This window comes from Triticum aestivum, chromosome 7A (assembly GCF_018294505.1).
Source record: "Triticum aestivum cultivar Chinese Spring chromosome 7A, IWGSC CS RefSeq v2.1, whole genome shotgun sequence".
Lineage (NCBI taxonomy): Eukaryota > Viridiplantae > Streptophyta > Magnoliopsida > Poales > Poaceae > Triticum > Triticum aestivum.
The window spans coordinates 601,085,716-601,104,243 of NC_057812.1; positions in this window are offsets into that span (position 1 = coordinate 601,085,716).

The following is an 18,528-nucleotide window of genomic DNA, read 5'->3' on the forward strand; positions in this document are numbered from 1 at the left end:
GTGATGATACGTGTTTGTCATAGTAGGTCACTTTTTTTCATGCATGTACATCCATGACAAATTTATGACCGAATCAAGATAGTCATACCTGTGCTGTCGTAGAAGTGTTCCATGACATTACCAAAATTATCATCACGAAAGTGTCCACTTCCATGACGATAAATCGCGCGTCACAGAAGTGCTTTCGTCAAGGGTGACTGACATGTGGCATCCACCGTAACGGAACGCCGTTAAGCTATCGGGTCGGGTTTTGGATCCGATAACCCGTTAACAGCCATGACCAATGGTGATTTTCCACGTGTAAAATCATCATTGGCTAGGCGAAACACGTGTCGGCTCATCGTCGGGACAAATGTCATCCACTCACTGGACAGAAGGCGCCTATGATACGTCGACATGTGGCACGGCCCAACAAGTTTAAATGGGCTGGCCCAACTAAAGGCCCACAGGATTTTGCGGACCATAATGGGTCGGCCCAGCTAAAGGCCCACGAGATTTTGCGGACCATAATGGGCTGGCCCAGCTAAAGGCCCACAAGATTTCGCGGGCCATAATGGGCCGGCCCAGGTAAAGGCCCACAAGATTTTCGTGTGCCATAATAGGCTGGCCCAGGTAAAGGCCCACTGTGACTCTAGCCCATAATGAACCATAATTTTCTTTATACCCGTTAACGGCCCGTGATTTACATGGGTTGTTTCCAGCTCATGTTAGCTTTCGGCCTATTGACGGCCCATACGTTCTTGGGCTCCTTTTCGTCCCTCGATTCCTTCCAGCCCATTACTGACCTGTTCCCCTAATGGGCCAAATTCGGCCCATGGCAAGAGTCGGCCCGTTACTGGCCTATTCCACTAATGGGCCAAATTCGGCCCATGGCAAGAGTCGGCCCGTTACTGTCCTGTTACGCTAATGGGCGAAATTCGGCCCATGGCAAGAGTCGGCCCGTTTCTGGCCTGTTAACCCGTTGCGCCGTTTCCAGCCTGTCCTATATTCTAGCCCATTAACGACCCATTATGCCTGTGACAGAATTAAGCCTTTGCTGTCCTACGACCTGTTACCGTGCTGGGCCGATACCAATTACGCCCGATTATGGCCCATGTAGACCCATTTATCCAACGGCCTGAGGCCCACCGATTACAGTCCCATTTATCGACGGCCCGTAGGAGACCCATGGATCCTACGGCACGTATATGGCTCATGGTAGTTGCGGCCACTAGCAAACCAGGGAAAAAGAAGACTAGGAAATAAATAAGGCCGAAACTAACGCTAGGCTATTAAGGCGATTGCATAGATTACATCCTCTTGGCATCAAAGATCGCCACCAGTGCAAATATAGGGAACACCCTACACTTTACAAAAATGGCATGTTGTTTTCTTCAGGCGGTGGCTGCACGTTAAGAATAAATTTTGTATCGCACCAAAACAAATTACAACTATATAACAAAAGGAAGGTTGGCATAAAACTTAACAGTCTAGCAGATAAATGCACAACAGTTCAGAAGCTTAGTTCATTTGACCTGACTGTTACGTTTTCATGATGTATTGTTCGATGGAGCACCATAACCCTCGCCTTCATTTCCCCTAGGCTCCTGAACAACATAGCAAATGTCTGATAGTCTGGTTTCAAAACCATGCATATCTTGACGACATTGAGCAATGTTTCTCCTTGTTTCACAAAGGGTCTCTGTTAGGGAATGGACTTGTGTCTGGAGCGCAGATACAACATTGCTTTGAGCTTGCATATCTTGATCATGAGGCAGTTTGGACGATATTGCCTTAACAACCAACCCAGTATTACGCAGGAACGTGCTTTTGGCACTGTTAGTGGACAGGTACTGACCCACTGCAGCAAGAGCTGACATTGCGGTTATAGTTGCCTCGCCACCTTCAGAAGGTGGCGGTTCCACCATTTTTTCCATAGCTCGCTGAAAAGTTGAGGTTTTACATTAGTAGTACCAGAACAGAAGATATTAAGGAGGCAGCAAAACCAAACAAAATAGCTTTGGTCTATATACAGAACTTATTCTGGTGAACCCATGTAAAATATTAGTTGTATTTTATTGCAAAGTACATAATAAAACCAGGTTCCAAACATATGACCATGTACCATCGCTAATGTATTGTCTATTTCTTCACATTGTATTGAGGGCTAAGGATAAAGAGACGAAGTTTATAATACGGTAAGCATAGTATGACGTCATTCATATCACAAAACAACTGAGAACAGACAAACAGGCAATTGTAACGTTGTGTGGGCAAGTCCAGCACGGAACTAGATTACGGGTCAAGATCAAAGGAACATCACTCCTCTCTTTTAAACCTTGTAAGGTGCAATGATACGCTAAGACAATTGTGTATAAAATTGAAAAGAGTAATAGACATTGGCTGCAAACCATGCAGTTCAAGGCACAAGTCAGAGTAAGTAGTAGTTAAAAGGCATGAGGATTAAGGACTTACAACAGCGGCTTTGACTGGTGTAGTCATGCCCTTCTTCTTGCTGGTGTGACAGTCCTTGAAGATTTCCACAGCATTTGGTTCAGGTACTTTTTGGTCCTTGCGGGCTTTCCTCTGCATTTGGAACAAGTCAATATAGATCTGATAATATGGTACAGCGAAAAGAGTGAAACAGCAGCTAATTACAAGAGCCTCGCAGTGTGCAATATAGCTACGAGATCCTGTCGTCTGTTGGAATTTCACTTTCGTACGGTTGGCCTTGTTCTTTGAACAGTTCACCTACAAGAAGATAGATTTGTGTGGCACATGCGTAAATAGGACTTCAACATGTGATCTGATGACATATATATAATGTACCTGATACTTCGGATCGGACCAGTGTTTAACGAGGCCTCTCCAGTCTTCATCAGATATATTTTCCACTGGAGATGTTTGGGCAAGTTCACTGTTAGCCTTGCCTTCAAAGTGAGTTTTCCTCAAGTTATACCGATACTGTCGCAGAGCAGACTTGAAAACATGGGTGCAAGCTTGTCTGGTTGCATCATCTTGGCTATCCAACTTGAACCTCATCTGTTGAAAATTATGGGAGTCTCATTATCAGCAACCTAGAAAGTATTGGACAGAGCAAGACGATATTACTAGTTTCCATACATAACCATACTTACAGATAAATGGTCGAGGAAGATGTTGAACTGGGTTTCGTCTTTGTCATTCCTGTACTGAATCCATGTTGGGAGGATACGTACATGACACCTAACAGCAACCGCTGCCTCTGATACTAACTTGGCTGACTCTGTAGCATCACGTGGCCTTTTTAAACCTGCCTCAAAACGGATCTCCATTCTTCCTCCTCTAGATTTAGTTAACCTATCGAGCATTATCCCTGATGTTTGTTTCCTCTTGCGCCTAGGTGCTAGTCCAACAACAAACATAGGAAGTGTTAGTGTACATCAAACTGTGAGACTACATATAAAGAAGCATGCAACTGTAACTTGACTCCAGCAACTACCTTCTTGCTGTTGAAGCTCACAAGGTTCATCTGATATTGCCAACTCGTCTTGTGTCAAGAGTGCTTGGGAAGTAGTGTCAGGTGGCAAGGGAGCTTGGGAACGTGCTGCTAGCTCAGTTGACGCACGAGTACGTCGTGCAGCTGGTAGTACTGTGGTAGGTGTTGCAAGAACTAGGGTTGTCTCTGCTTGTTTGGTGGCAGCTATTTGTTTCTGTTTGTCTTTTTTTGCAACTCGTGTAGCATGGGATGCCGTGTTTGTAGAATTTTCTGCTGGACTTTGACCTTCTATTGCACCATCAGTACCAGCAGAATCTGCAGGATTCATCCGCTTCTCATTCCCTGCCATTCTGTGTTTCTTCCTCTTTCTCTGTGCCATGTTAAGTCAAGCCGACAAGAAAAACGAATAACAATTTAGTTCTTCAGAACAAATTGATGCGTGATGCAGACGAACTGAACTTTGATGTTAGACAACCACATGATAGGAGGATGTAATATGTATGAAAAACAGGACGGAAGAGATAACCAGAACTATGATGTGTAAACTAAGAAGAAGACATTTCACCAAATTAGAAGCAATGCAATGGAAGGTAGACACCATATGAAAGATGCTACAAATATCGCTCTGCCAAGTTAACAGTGTCTCATCATAAATGGCGTTTAAACAAATGTGAAGCAGTACAAGAAATAAATCATATGCAAGATGCAAACAACATCACACTACCATGTTAGAGGTCTCTCGTCATTAGTGCCATTGCATATTCACAGCATTGCATATTCACAGCTTATGATGTGTAAACTAAGGAGAAGGCATTTCAACAAATTAGAAGCAATGAAAGCTAGACACCATATGAAAGATGCAACGAATATCACTCTACCAAGTTAAAACTGTCTCGTCATAAGTGCCATTTCAACAAATTAGTAATACAAGCTAGAAAAGAATGTGAGATGTAACCTATATCACACTCCGAAGTCAAACGTGTCTTATGATAAGTGATTGTTGCAGGTTACACAACAGTAGTAATTTGATGTAAGAACATGGTGTGATAGACAGATATTGTATGTTCTAGAAACAGGAACACGTGTCTTATTCAAGTATAATGTGTAAAGTAAGCAGATGGAATTCAACAAAATTAGAAGCAATACAAGCTAGACATCACACATAACATGCAACCACATATAACAGTGCCAAGTTAGAGGGAGCACCGGTGATGCTGCACTAGGGGAGACGTGCTCATCATAAACACAGCTTTGTTGAGTGTCTATGCATGTGTTGTCTTGGAAATCATCTTGGGGTGTGGAGGAGTAGAAACTGTAGAGGCCCTCCGTTCGGAAGGAGCACCTTTATCCGCTGCCTTGCTAACTTCCTTCCGCTTTATTGATTTTGAATTGTCAAGTAAAACCGACAAGAAAAAGCAATAAAATTCTCTCTTCAGAACTCATTCATGCATGATACTGACAATCACTACTTTGATGTAAGGCAAACACATGATACCAGGATGGAATATGTACGAAAAACAGGACGGCATGGCATGTTCACAACTGTTTGTGTAAACTAAGCAGAAACCATTCCAGCAAATAAGAAGCAATGCAAGCTAGACACCACATGAAAGATGCAACCAATATGACTCTGCCAAGTTAAAAGCGTCCCATCATAAATGGAATTTCAACAAATTAGAAGCAGCGCATGCTATAAATCATATGAAAGATGCAACTAATATCGCACTGCATATACTAAAGGTGTCTCGTCATGTTGATTGATGCGGGATACAAAAAAACAATAGTTTTATGTAAGGACATGCTTAATAGACAGATGTACTATGTACTAAATACAGGAAGGCATGTCACATTAACAGGTATAATGTATAAGCTAAGCAGACTAGCACATGCAGTTTAACCAGATTGGAAGAATTACAATCTAGACACCATATGCAACATGCAACCACATATCACGCTGCCAAGTTAGAGCAAGCACCTGCGATGCTAGTGTAGGGGAAATGCTGTAATCAACTACAGAGCTACGTTCACTATCTTCATCTAGCATTTCTGTTTCTTGAGAATCATGTCGGGAGGCTGACGCTGCATTCTTTAAATGAGGAGTAGTCCCCTTGCCTGCCTGCCTCGTCATAAGTGATTGATGAGGGATACACAAGAACATTAGTTTGATGTAAGAACATGGTTAATACACAGATGTACTAGTATGTACCAAAAACAGAAAGGCATGTCATATTCAAAGGTATAATGTGTAAGCTAAGCAGATGCAATTTAACCAAATTGGAAGCAATACAAGCTAGACATCCGGCTGGAGTGGTGAGCATGATCATCTAGGACCTGAGAGCCTGGTGGGAGGCGGGCTGCTTCGCCACCATCGCAGCTTTTTAGTTGGCTTCCAGGTGATGCCTATCTTTGCTGGGCTTGTCACTGGCTCGGCCAGTGCCCTGACTAGCTATTTGTCTTCTGGTGCTCACGGGATGGTGGTTCATGTAAAAAAATATCTTTCCTTATCTTACCGACTTCGGCCTTTCGAATACAAGCTAGACACCATATGGAACATGCAACCACATATGACACCGCGAAGTTAAAGCAAGCACCTGGGATGGTGGTTCATTGCGAGCGAGGTCATCAACTCCAGAGCTACGTTCCCCGTCTCCATCTGCTGACACTACACCCTTTAAAGCGTTGAAACGTGTCTTGCCTAGCCGCACACCAAACTGGAGCGACTTCTCTCTTTTCTTTTTGGCTTCTCTCATGGCAGCAGAGTCTGAAATACCCTTGCATAAAAACACAACAGTGAGAGTAAGGGTGAAGTGTGTGCAGAACTAGTGCACTGTAAAAGTAGCAGATAGCAGGTGGCTGAAAAATAAATGACAGGAGACATATGATAGCTCTACAACATTGCATGGCAAACAAAATTAGATTCTACTCTGTATGATTTTGTAATATATGAGCACAGGAAATGCAGGTACTCCTCCAGCACACCACCACATGTGGTCATATCTAAGATAACAGTCGACTGAAAATAAATAGGTCAGTCGATTTTTTTAATGAACCGTCCGATCTATAAGGAACGGGCAGATGGCCTTCGTCTACCTCCCGCCAGTCACTGTTGACGATCTTTCTCGAACCGCCAGCGACCACCGGCCCAGACCCCTGCCTCCGCCGCCCCGCCCTCCCATCGACCTCACACCACCGCCGTGCTTGGCAGCGCCCCCAGGCCATCCCTTTAATCCCGGCCGACCTCCAGATCGGGCGCCAGTAGCTCTAGGCCGCACACGCCCCTAAGATAAACACCAAGGCGCTGCTTCCCCGGCGTAATAGGCGTACTAGCGCCTGTTACGCCGGGGAATGCTTCCGTTAATTGGGAATCAAGTGGCCAGAAATTGAAATTCAGGGGGGCGACGGACCTCTAGCTAAGGTGAAATAGTATATGAGGAGAAACCTTGTGCATCGCGAGTTACTAGGAACATCTAGTATCAAGAAGAAGCGGTCAACTAGTGTCTTCTGTGGGATGAATACCGTGCAAGCAGAGACGTAAGATTTGCACGAATAAGGGAAGAGGAGTACCTTTTTCGGTTGCCGGTGTGGTCACCTCCACAAGTCGCGCCGATTTTCTTCTTTTTACCGGGGAAACCGATGTTCTGGAGGGTGCAGGCTTGGACGAACCCATGGCCAAATTGTTGACTGTGTTGCCGTGGCCGTATGTCGGCGGAGGGGAAGCAGATCCGAGGCGGCGAAGGACGGCGTAGCAGGAACAGCTCCGGTGCGGTGGAGGGTGGCGAAGTTGGAGCGGCAGCGGTGAGGCGCAGGACGGCGTGGTTGAACTGGCTCGGGTACGGACGGCTCGGCCTCGGCTTCAACTACTAGCCGTGGAGGGCGTTGCGGTTGAGGTTGCGGTGGACGACGACGTCGGGGTATCGGCTCCGGCGTGATGGAGGAGGGCGGCGGTTGATGGGTGGGATGGGGTGGCGGACGGAGGACGCCGGGGTTTCGCGGCTGGTGGAGAGGTAGTTTTGGCGCCCACGGAGTACGAATGGGGAATCGGACGGGTGGGGGGAACCATGTTTCGGTCTGGGACGCGCTTGTTTTTGGCTTTTTTGAACAGAAATGGGACGCGCTTGTTTGAAATTTGGGGAAAGTACAAACTTTGCCCCCCTCTTAAATTTCGGACCTACTGCGGGTCGGGGGTAGGATGGTAATCCCAGGTGTCCCAAATAGTGGGCGGGAGCGATTTCGGCCGCGCGCATGTGTGCTTAGGCGGCCATTGTGTATGAATGTTTTTCGGATGCGGTTGCGTGGCGTCTAGATGAAGCTACAAACCTACCCCGGTTTAGACCTTTGGACGTCGGGCCGGTAGGTTTCACGGGTCGGAGTTATTAGAAAAGTAATTTCCTTGTACTACCAAACATTGGTCTCACGCGGTTTCGGGCGAGTAGAGGCTCTTTTGGCGCTTCGTTCGAAATTTTGAAACACAAGCATTCACGTTTAGAGTACTCTTGAACTATGAGGATTGACCTAAATATACAACGTTATATTTGACCTTGTATGTTTGAAAACCTCATTAAATTATCCGCTTCTTTTTGAAATTTTGACACTTGAAAATCCTATAACTACGATTATTTTGGAATGGAGGAGCTAAATTTGAATCTATTTTGTACACGACTACATATGCTATTATGTACAAAATCAGAGCAAAGATTGGTGCCCCCATAATTTAGGTATGGTTTACAAATGCCATGATATCAAATTCAAATAATTGAATGGACTTCATGTTGAATTCGATTTTTTTAAACCACCTTAAGTTGAATTCAAATGTATGCTAGTTCATAGGTAGTAGCTATTTATAATGTCCATTGTGTAACTTTCGTATGTATAATGTGCTTTACACACACAACATGAACTATACTCACGTTTATATTCGATTGCTAAAGCGATGCATTGTCTGGAGTTCAAAATACTAACTATGTGGATCAATTGTGTCGAATAATAACATAGACATGCTCAAATTCGATAGAATCTAGATGTCTGATGGATCAATGACCGCTCCTTACGCGAATTGCAAATATCATGATCCCATCCTAATATTTGGATACAATTTATATCTTTAATCAATGTGTAGAGCAGTCTTTTACGTGTAGTTTCACTCTCCATCGGTGGTCTCTCACACATGCTCACACACTCTCTCCCGAGGTGTCTTTCTCGCACACATGCTCTAGATATAACCCTCCCTCCCTCTCGTAACCATTTACAACTGTTTTCACTAACCTTTATCACAAGCACTCTTCCTCTCGCAAACATACACACGCACAATCCTCATCGACCCTTTCTATATACATGGACCTGCCTACGTGTCTCATGTACGCACATTATCTTTACGCCTGTCTCTCACGCATTGTCTCACACCTCTCTTCCTAATCGACGAGTATGATTCTAGCAGAGCATTCTGTAGGATGCCCCTTAAAGTTAGGTTGGATGAATAGTAATATCAGAGATAAAGGGGTTACCTTAGTCCGAGAACCTAGGGTTACAAATCCTAGCCGGCTTTGTCAGTGGACACAGAGTCCTTCACAATTCTGCTATCTTTGTCTTGTACGACTAGTCATCCATGGGTCTTCCTAAATGCATCACGGGCCGACCAATGTGGCGCAGGACGGAACAGAACGAAGGGCCTCACCTCGACCCACCGGACCTCACGCGGTGACACACCCTCTGCCCCCACGTCTCATTATCTTCTCACACCCACACATACCAACACAAACACCACACACACAGAAAATTTCTCCTGGTGCCTCTATTCCCTCCCCCTTGCATATACAGACTCAAGGGAATGGAATCTCTTGTCGTGACGTCATATTCGTCTCTCTCTCTCTAGACCACTCTCATTTCTCGTGCTATCTCTCCCACGCCCCCCCCCCCGTCGGCCCCTCTATCCATGCCTCTCTCGAATACGTAATACACACACATACCTCTCTAGGCCCCGCCAAATGCATCAACTACACATTCACACATGTTACATCACGTACCCCATTGATCTAAAAAGCCCTCTCTTCACGTTTATTTCGCATACAACATTCCTTTTGAATAAAGTGTGGCCAAAAAATTATTTTAGAGTTTCTACATATATACAACATTACAAAGTTATATGGAGGAGTACGAACGCTAATTTGCATTGCATGGTGCCCACAATGATATTTATTCCGCACTGTGAATTTGTATATTTTTATACTATATACAAAGTTAGTCATAATAAAGAGAAACGAAGAGCATCTCTCTCTCCATCGCATACCCCCCTGTACGCCCCTTTCACGTATGCACACAAAACTATCTCCAGGTCCTCTAAAAGTAAGCCCCCAGAAAATTCACGCATGTTTCATCTTTCTCTCGCGATATATGCAATGACGATCATTGTATTTGAAGCGAAAGCACGATACGTACATTGGACTTCAGAATCCACTCATTACGGTCACCATTTACGTTTAGTGGTTATTATGCAGTCACGGGCTCACCGTACAACTCTGTATTTGCTCATGACATGACTAGTTGACCAGTTAAACGCTCCACATGGCACCTCTAGTGTTGTAGCACATTATCTCACTACCATTGTGCCCACCTGTCGACTTGTATGTACTCTACATCTACACTCTTATAAAATACATAAAATACACTCTTATAAAAAACAGAGATGGTGATGATGGTGTGCCTGCCATCCTGCAATATAGGCCGTCCGATTTATATCTGGCGGATAGGAAAGAAACTCTTACAAAAAGGTACCCACACACCTCTCCACATTTGCAAATAAGGCCTTCCCTCGTTAATCCCTTTCTCTCACAAGATAACTAAGTCATACAAATGCATCTTGATGTTACATGCAACGCACGGGCATCTTGCTAGTAAGAATGAAAACAAACGACAAAAAATATTTGGACGGTGGTTCGAAGTCATGACCGCGGGCACATCGGACAAGGTGGCCTTGTATTGGTATGTTGAGCCGTCTATTTTAACACACAGGAGCTGGTGTGGTGATTATACACACACGCACGCATGCACAGCACACAAACTGCATCCACGCAACACTCACGCAAACACATGCACCCACGCACGCACGCAACACTCACACATACACACGTAGCCACGCACGCACGCAACACTCACACGCACGCACGCAACACTCACACACACACACGCACGCATGCATGCACACAACAGTACACCACACGACCAACACACACTCTCACGCTAAAGTGCTCAACCTACACGTGCATGCACACACATCAGGCCCTGACAGACACATACACAACCAGGTGATTCCCGCGCACAGGTTGGAGCCTTGTCACGCCTACGTAAATTTGTGTTTATCTGACCTTTTGCCTATGTGAACTGACAGGTGGGACCCACAATGAACGTGGTCAATTTAACTAGTCAACATGGCGCCACGCAGACTATTTGGCCGGTCAAAAGCGTGCAATCCGATGCTGAGCTATGAACAAGTGACCGTATAATCATCGCAAAACATATATAGTGACCGTAATCAGCTTATTCTGAAGTTTGGTGACCGTATTATGCTTTTCTCTCTGTAGGCCCTCCAAAACTACATCTCTGCACGTTCTTGCATGTTACATCTAACAACTATGCAATGTAGCACTACTACTACACTCTAACACAATAAATCATATGTGTTTTTAGTTTTACTAGATATCATATTGTTACTTATAATTATTCAGTTTGCATACATTAAAATTGCCTTTGAAATGTATGGCCAGTATCATCTACCGCGTGGGAAAAATCCCGACCTTTCCTGTTTAATCGGGTTTGTGTCGATGGATCATGCGAAACAACAAAACTATAGTAATATACAGTACAAGTGACAGTTCACTGGGCCGTCGTGTCGTCTACTACTCCGTCGTAAGAGTGGAGCGCTCGCTTTCATAAATCTTCTAGTCCCTTTCGCCGACATGTGGGACATCAAGCTACCGGGTCCACGTGCCATACCGGAATACAGTGCAGAGCAGCCGGGGTGAAGCACCCCAGTCATGGCGCCGGCGTAGTAATGAGCAATGAGGCGTCAAATCACAAAGCTGCACCTTTCCCACAGTTAAGTTGGAGGGAAGCAACCATCATTTCACTCGTTGCTGAATCCGCTTCTCCCTCATCTTCTTCAACTTAACCACGTGTTGCTTCTGCCGTTGTTCTGCCTCATGTGGGACGCGGATCGGCTTGGTAAAGCACTGACACGTGGGACCGCATGTTAGCAAAACGCCAGGACAACGTCCTCCGAAAATAAGAAGCCTAATCCTAGACTTACAAAGGGCTACGTAGCTGCTACGTATACTTTCCATCTAATCTATATATGCCCCCCTGATTTTCAGGTGGGGTGGGCCTAATCCTCTCCTTTAATCCAATCAAATAGTCCCACATCACATCAGTTCGTAACTTTACGTAAACCATTACGTGGATGTAGCATTGCTCAAATAAGAAACCTCCCCCGCCATCCGCGCGGCAAAATCACCTCCTTTTTACTAATCTTGATTCTATAGTTTTTTAGATCAATATAATTGAGATTTGTATAGATAGCACACAGGAGCAAAACCAAGTGGTACGGTTAAGGGCATCCACAATGTGTAGCCAAATGTGAAAATAGCTTTTGGCATCATGGGAACCATTGTGGACGGTGTTGCCAAAGCCAAAAAGATGGAACCGAAGCTCCCTGATTGATTGATTGATTGAAGGAATAGAAAAATGCAACGTCTCTCCTCTTTCTCCCATGCTTGGACGCATGTAGTACAGTATAGAGCACAGAGTCTACTCCCCTGTCCCTTCTATCACAAATCACAAAGCAGTGAGGCGTCAAATCACAAAAGCACGGACGAAGCAACCATCATTTCACTCTTCGCTGACTCCGCTTCTCCATCGTCTTCTTCGAGAAGCCATCTCACCGCATTAGTTATAGTAGTACTAGTAAAGGACTTCCTGGATGCAAATAAGGCGGTTGTCTCGGCTTGCAGGCGGCACTTGCGAACGACTTACCGTGGTCTCCCTCAATGGTGTTCTCCGTCGAACGCACTTCGCCAAACCACCAAAAAAAATATCGTCGACGTCACCGCAATGGGGAAGGAAGTCAAATATAGTTACTACCTCCATTTTTTGTACACAAGGCCAGTATATCAAAATTACAATTTGCAAAGGGCCACTAACACTAATCGAGGCAAAATTGATGGGGTTAGCAACCAAGGACATTAATATCCCCTGTATGCATGCGGAAGTGAGAAGGTTGGTTTGCATGGCGCTGCATTAATCAAGCGATGAGGAGTGAGATGGTTAGCTCTTTGGTCTTTGGAGAAAAAAATATGCATTAATTGACACGTGAAACGAGGATTTGTATCAATTAAATCCCGCGAAGGAAAACCCAGCCTTTCTTTTTTAACACTAGTACTCCTAGTACGTACGTACTTATCCTGTTTGGGTCTAGGCCTTGCATTGCCAAACTTTGCCACACATTTTTGCCAAGCTTGCCTATAGTTTTCAAAATGAGAAGGAGGTACACTTGCGCATGGCTATCACGGTCGCACCGCACCCTCACACGGTCGCTCCTGCACGCCGCGGTCGCACCGCACCCTCACACAATCGCTCATGCACGCCGCAAACCCAACCAAGGGAACGTACCCTCACTGACACGTGTTGTCGCATGTGAACACACCAAACTCAGCAATCCTATCGCTGACACATAATTTTCATTCATAGAGTATGTTTATCCAACCGCATGTTGGGGAATATCGGTACGGCCCGTGCGGTGGTCTGTTGGGGAAGAAGAAGAGGTGAGGAAAAAGGAAAGAAGGGTTAGGAGACATAGGATATTCATCCAACCGCCTGAAATGGTAGGCTCACCCAAGTCAGGCGACTTGCATAACAAATATATGTTTTTACACAGCAAAAGATCCATAAAAACAACAACATAAAGAAAAAGTATCACTGCTCGTGGAAAGAGACGACCTCGTCCTCTTTGGCTGCCAGCGCGAACCAGCTGTCGCTGCCGACGTGTGTCTCCGCACCATGGTTGTCCTCGGCCTCCAGCTACTCATTCAAGCGCAGCGTGCAGGAGCTCTGCACGGACGAGAGCACAACCCAGTTCAAGTCGAGGACGTCTGGTTCCGCCTACAGGAGGGCCTCGATGGCAGCGGCATCCGCGCACTCTGCGTCGAGTCGAGCCTCCGCCACCCGGTTCAAGTCCAGGACGTCCGGTTCCGCCTACAGGAGGGCGTCGATGAGAGCGGCATCTGCGCGCTCTGCGTTGAGTCGAGCCTATGCCGCCCGGTTCAAGTCCAGGACGTCCGGTTCTGCCTGTAGGGGGGCCTCGATGGCAGTGGCATCCGCATGCTCCGCCTCAAGTTGAGCGTCCACCGCCAGGTTCACATCCACGACATCCGGTTGCGCCTGCAGGAGAGCCTCGATGGCAGCGGCATGCGCGCGCTCCGTGTCGAGTTGAGCCTCTGCCTCCCTGTCCTCCTTTAGTATCTCCATGTTGAACCGCTGGTCCACCTGCACCATGGGGGACTCGGACACCGCCACGAAGTTGACGTCCATCGTATCAAACCCATTGGGGGCCTTCTGCGCCGCGACCTCCGCCATGAACATTGGATCGGCTTCCTCCTCCTCGTAGCTTAGCTCCAGAGAACTCGGGGATTGGCCCGCCGCAAAGCGAGCTTGGGAACGGAGGTCTCCGGCGTTAGCATCTTGTAGTAAGTGAACTAGGGGTGCACCATGGCTTTCTGGCGAACTAGGGGACGCTTGATGCGGGCTAGGGGATCGAAAGGTGGGGGAATGGGCTGGAGATTTGGTGTGGTTTTAGGGCAGTGGCTGGCGTAGGCCGAGCAGCGAAGGTTCTGGTGTGAATAGTGGTTCCGGTGACGACCAGTCAATCGGTTTTGACTGTACATCGCTCTTGTCGCGTTCGTGTTGCAGCCCGGCGCGCTGGACCCTCCACGTCACTCACCGAATGGAACGTGCTTCATCTTGCGTTTTCGCTCGCTTGTGGGACCGCAGTTGAGAGCAAACCGAGGTCCCTCCCCCTCCCCCACCCGCGTCATTTATTATACCACCACTCCCTCCATTTTATGCAGAGTCAATAAAAACAGAGGGAGTATACTACGGATGAGGATCCCCTGATGTGGCCGAACCCATTGAGTAACTGACATGCAGGGCCTAGCAAGCATGGGGTCCGCCAGTAAGTGACCGAAAGGGAGGGTAAGGCAGGGATACCTATGTCAGAGGATCCACTTCCACTATACTACTTTGACCAAATGTTAGAGTAATAATATATGACATGCAACTTACACAAATGTTAGAGTAATAATATATGACAAGCAACTTACACAAAGCATACAGGGTCTAATGCGCTTTTTGAGGCTAACTTTGACCAAATGTTAGAGTAATAATATATGACATGCAACTTACACAAAGCATACCGTCAAATTCGTATGTGAAAGGAGTTTCCAGTGATATAATTTTCAGATTATACATCTCATGTACTATTAATCTTGTCAATAGTCAAATTGGAAACCATCTCGAGTACAAATCTAGGAGTACGTACGAATCTAACAATATTGATTGGGCGTTGTTGAATGTTGATACCTTTTTGATCAAAGTAGATATACTTTGACTACACATAAAACTTATATGTAAACTAGAAAGGATAGGAGGGAGTATATTGTACGTTCAAAAACGAAACGAACATTGAATACCCTTTATATATGATTTGCGGATGCTATGATCACCGGTTCAAAATTTTGAATCCGCCTTAGGTATCACGTGCCCCCACTCGTTCCCTCTCGATTTCATCTCGGGGTCCGGAGATCTATTGAAAGAGGACTAGGGTGGGTACATGCGAATGATACTCGGCGGAATGTTCAAATGAGGCATGCGGGAGGATGGACTCGACTGGAGGGCGACATGATCGATGGAGAAGAGGGTTGGAGAGGAATGAGAAATAAGCAAACACCACATGATTATACTTGAACGGCTCAAATAAACAATAAGTTGTCTCGCTTGGCCTACATAGTGAAAGGCCTAATGCGCAACGCAGAGCACTGACGCTCGAATATGGCCGGGAAAACAGGGAAACAGACATGTGGGGCACACCCGTCGGGACGACGTAGCGCAGACTAGTCCAATGGAGGAGCTGGCCCATGACCTCCTCGCCACCGACAACCGTTCATGTGGGTCGTTGGGGCCAACAACGGGGCGCAGCTCCAGCACCGCCTCTGGACACGGCGACCGCGGTGAGCGACACGCTCATATCGTTGCTAGATACGGTCGGTTTCAGTTTGCCGAGGGTGGCGTTAGTGCTGTGGCACGACCAACGGTATGTTTGTTTGTGCCCAAGGTTGCCCCATCAACGCATTGGGTAGCCAAAATTTTGTTTGAGGTATTGGTTGCCCATGATTTGGCCGACATTGGCAAGAAAAATGAACTTGAGTTGGCTAGAGTTCATTGGCATGCCAAAGAAATGGCAACCATCCAAACAAAGACCAATCTTTGGGTCATGACCAAAATTTTGGTTGAGGTATTGGTTGCCCATGAATTGGCCGACATTGGCAAGAAAAATGAACTAGAGTTGGCTATAGTTCATTGGCATGCCAAAAAAATGGCAACCATCCAAACAAAGACCAATCTTTTGGTCATGACCAAAATTTTGGCAAGGTGCACTTTGGCCACAATCCAAACACACCCCAACACCCGGCTCGTCGAGGATACACGGGGCGCCGCGACGCGTCCGCGGAGTGGTGTAGCACGGCCAAGTGCATCCTCTGGACCTGAGACCATGCCGGGTCATCTTGCTTTTTCAATGACATGCGGGGATCGCATGTGAGCAAAGGGCATCTCCAATGTTGCCACGACTGCAGCTGACCACCCTCGCACACCAAAACCCTCGTCCCACGCGCCGTCATGCGGTGCGTTCCCAGCCGGCGCCAGCTACCCGCATTCATGTCATCCGTTCGTATGTCGTCATTAAGAGGCTTGGTGCCCGTGGAACCAACTATGGCGACTTAATGACGCACCCGGACGCTTAGCCTCACCGGAATGCGCTACTTAAAGAGGCAACGCCCAGCTAACCTCCACACCATAGCGCATCGTCCTCCTACCTGGAACCACATCTGCCATGACCGCAAGAGTGAATGCTCTGCGAGGGAGCTTGTCTTCGGGGATGGAGCTCGAGGTCACCGCCCTCGCTCAAGTCGCCGCACAAGCGGTGGCCACGCTGGCGGCCGACGACGGCAGCACCATTAGCCACGCATCCTACTTGCCGCCGTCCGACGTCCGGCATCGCCAGGGTAGGGGATTCCTCTGAGGATGAGTAGGGCATGGGAGGCGGCAGGGCATGGTGTGCCAACTGGCCGGTCCGTCTCCCGTGTTCTACTTTTCCTTGCCGGAGACCGCACCTTCACTTCACGGGTCTTGAACCCCGCCCCGTACATGGAGATCACAGATGTAGGACGTTGGTCGCCGCTGTAGAATAGGTTTAGGGTCGGGTTTCTTTTTTTTTGTCCTATAAAAGTTCAGAATGTAATGAAAATATGCCGTGTTTGCATTAATCTCGGCCGGTGTGTATGAACTTTCACGATAATATACATATTGTAGGAGTACTAGCAAGATGCCCGTGCGTTGCACGGAAGATCAAGATCTTGTGGGAGAAAAGGATGAACGAGGGAAAGCCTTATCTGCAAATGTGGAGAGGAGTGCGGGTAAATTGTCATAGTTTCCTTCCTATCCGTTAGATATAGATCGGACGGCCTATATTGCAGGATCAGACACATCTTTCTACATCTACGGGAACGTATGAAAGGGTTAACGTAAATTGCCTCTCTCTCTCCTCCCCTAATTTTCATGGTGGTGGGCCCCTCTGTCCCCCCCAATCTACAATCAACAGCTCACACGTTGCACATTACGTTAATTAAGTAACTGGGATTACGTAGGTGTAGCATTACTCGTCCTAAAAAACCCAGCTAAGCCAACCTCCCAGCATATCATGAGGGAAAAGACCAGGCCACGCCGTTTTAGTCGGGATGACCGGATTACTAGTAGTAGTATCGATGGATCACACGAAGCAACAATTTTTTTTCAGGGGGCGAAGCACTAGTTTAAAAGGAAAAAATGCGGTACACTCACGACACTCCTGTTGCGGTCGCATTGCACCCACACACTTTCGGTCCTGCACACGGCTCACACAAACGGAACGCGCTTCGGCTTGCCTCTTCACTGACACGTGGGACTGGACTTGGAGAAACCGACCATGCGCCAAACTCCCCCCACCCACCGCGCGAAAATCCTCCCCCCCCCCCACACACCCAAAAATTCCCCCCAAATCCGATTCAACCGCCCTTCGGCCAACTAGCCAATAATATTCCCAAAACCCCCTCCCCCCTATCCCCCTCCACTCAATTCTATCCGCCAAAGCCGCCCTCCCCACCGCGCCGATACGTCGGCGCCGCGGTTCGGTGATCCTCTCGCTCCCACAGTACGCTCTCGTAGACTGCTATCCTCTAGCCGCGCTGCCACCTCTGGCTACGTTCTTGTGGAGGCGCACGGCGGTCAGCGCCACCACCGCTGGCGACGTTCATGTGGAGACGCACGGCGGTCAGCTTCTCCCATGGTATGCGCAATCTAGACTGAGGCCCTGTTCATGTCGGTGTAGCGCTGAATATTAGCTGATAGACACTGTTAATCTCACTGTTTGCCAAAGTAGTTTACTGTCAATATGCTTTGGCTAAGAAGCTTCCTTACCCTGTTCTGCACTCAATCTGCTTAGCTAAGATGGCATGCCAAGGCCGATTAGTTGCTAAAATATCCCGCCATATATTTACGGTGACGTAGATTGCCATGGTCTAGTAGCCAATCTGTTAGCTGAAATAGCTCTACACCGTTTTATACTCGATCTTGGTTGCTGCGATGGCCTTCGATAGTTCGATGGCTATGTGCTCGGCCTCATTGACTGCTGAAACAGCCTGCCATAATTTGGCACTCAAATCTGTTTGCTGAATTAGCTTTACATATATTTTGTTACTTAGATCTACTCGTCCAAA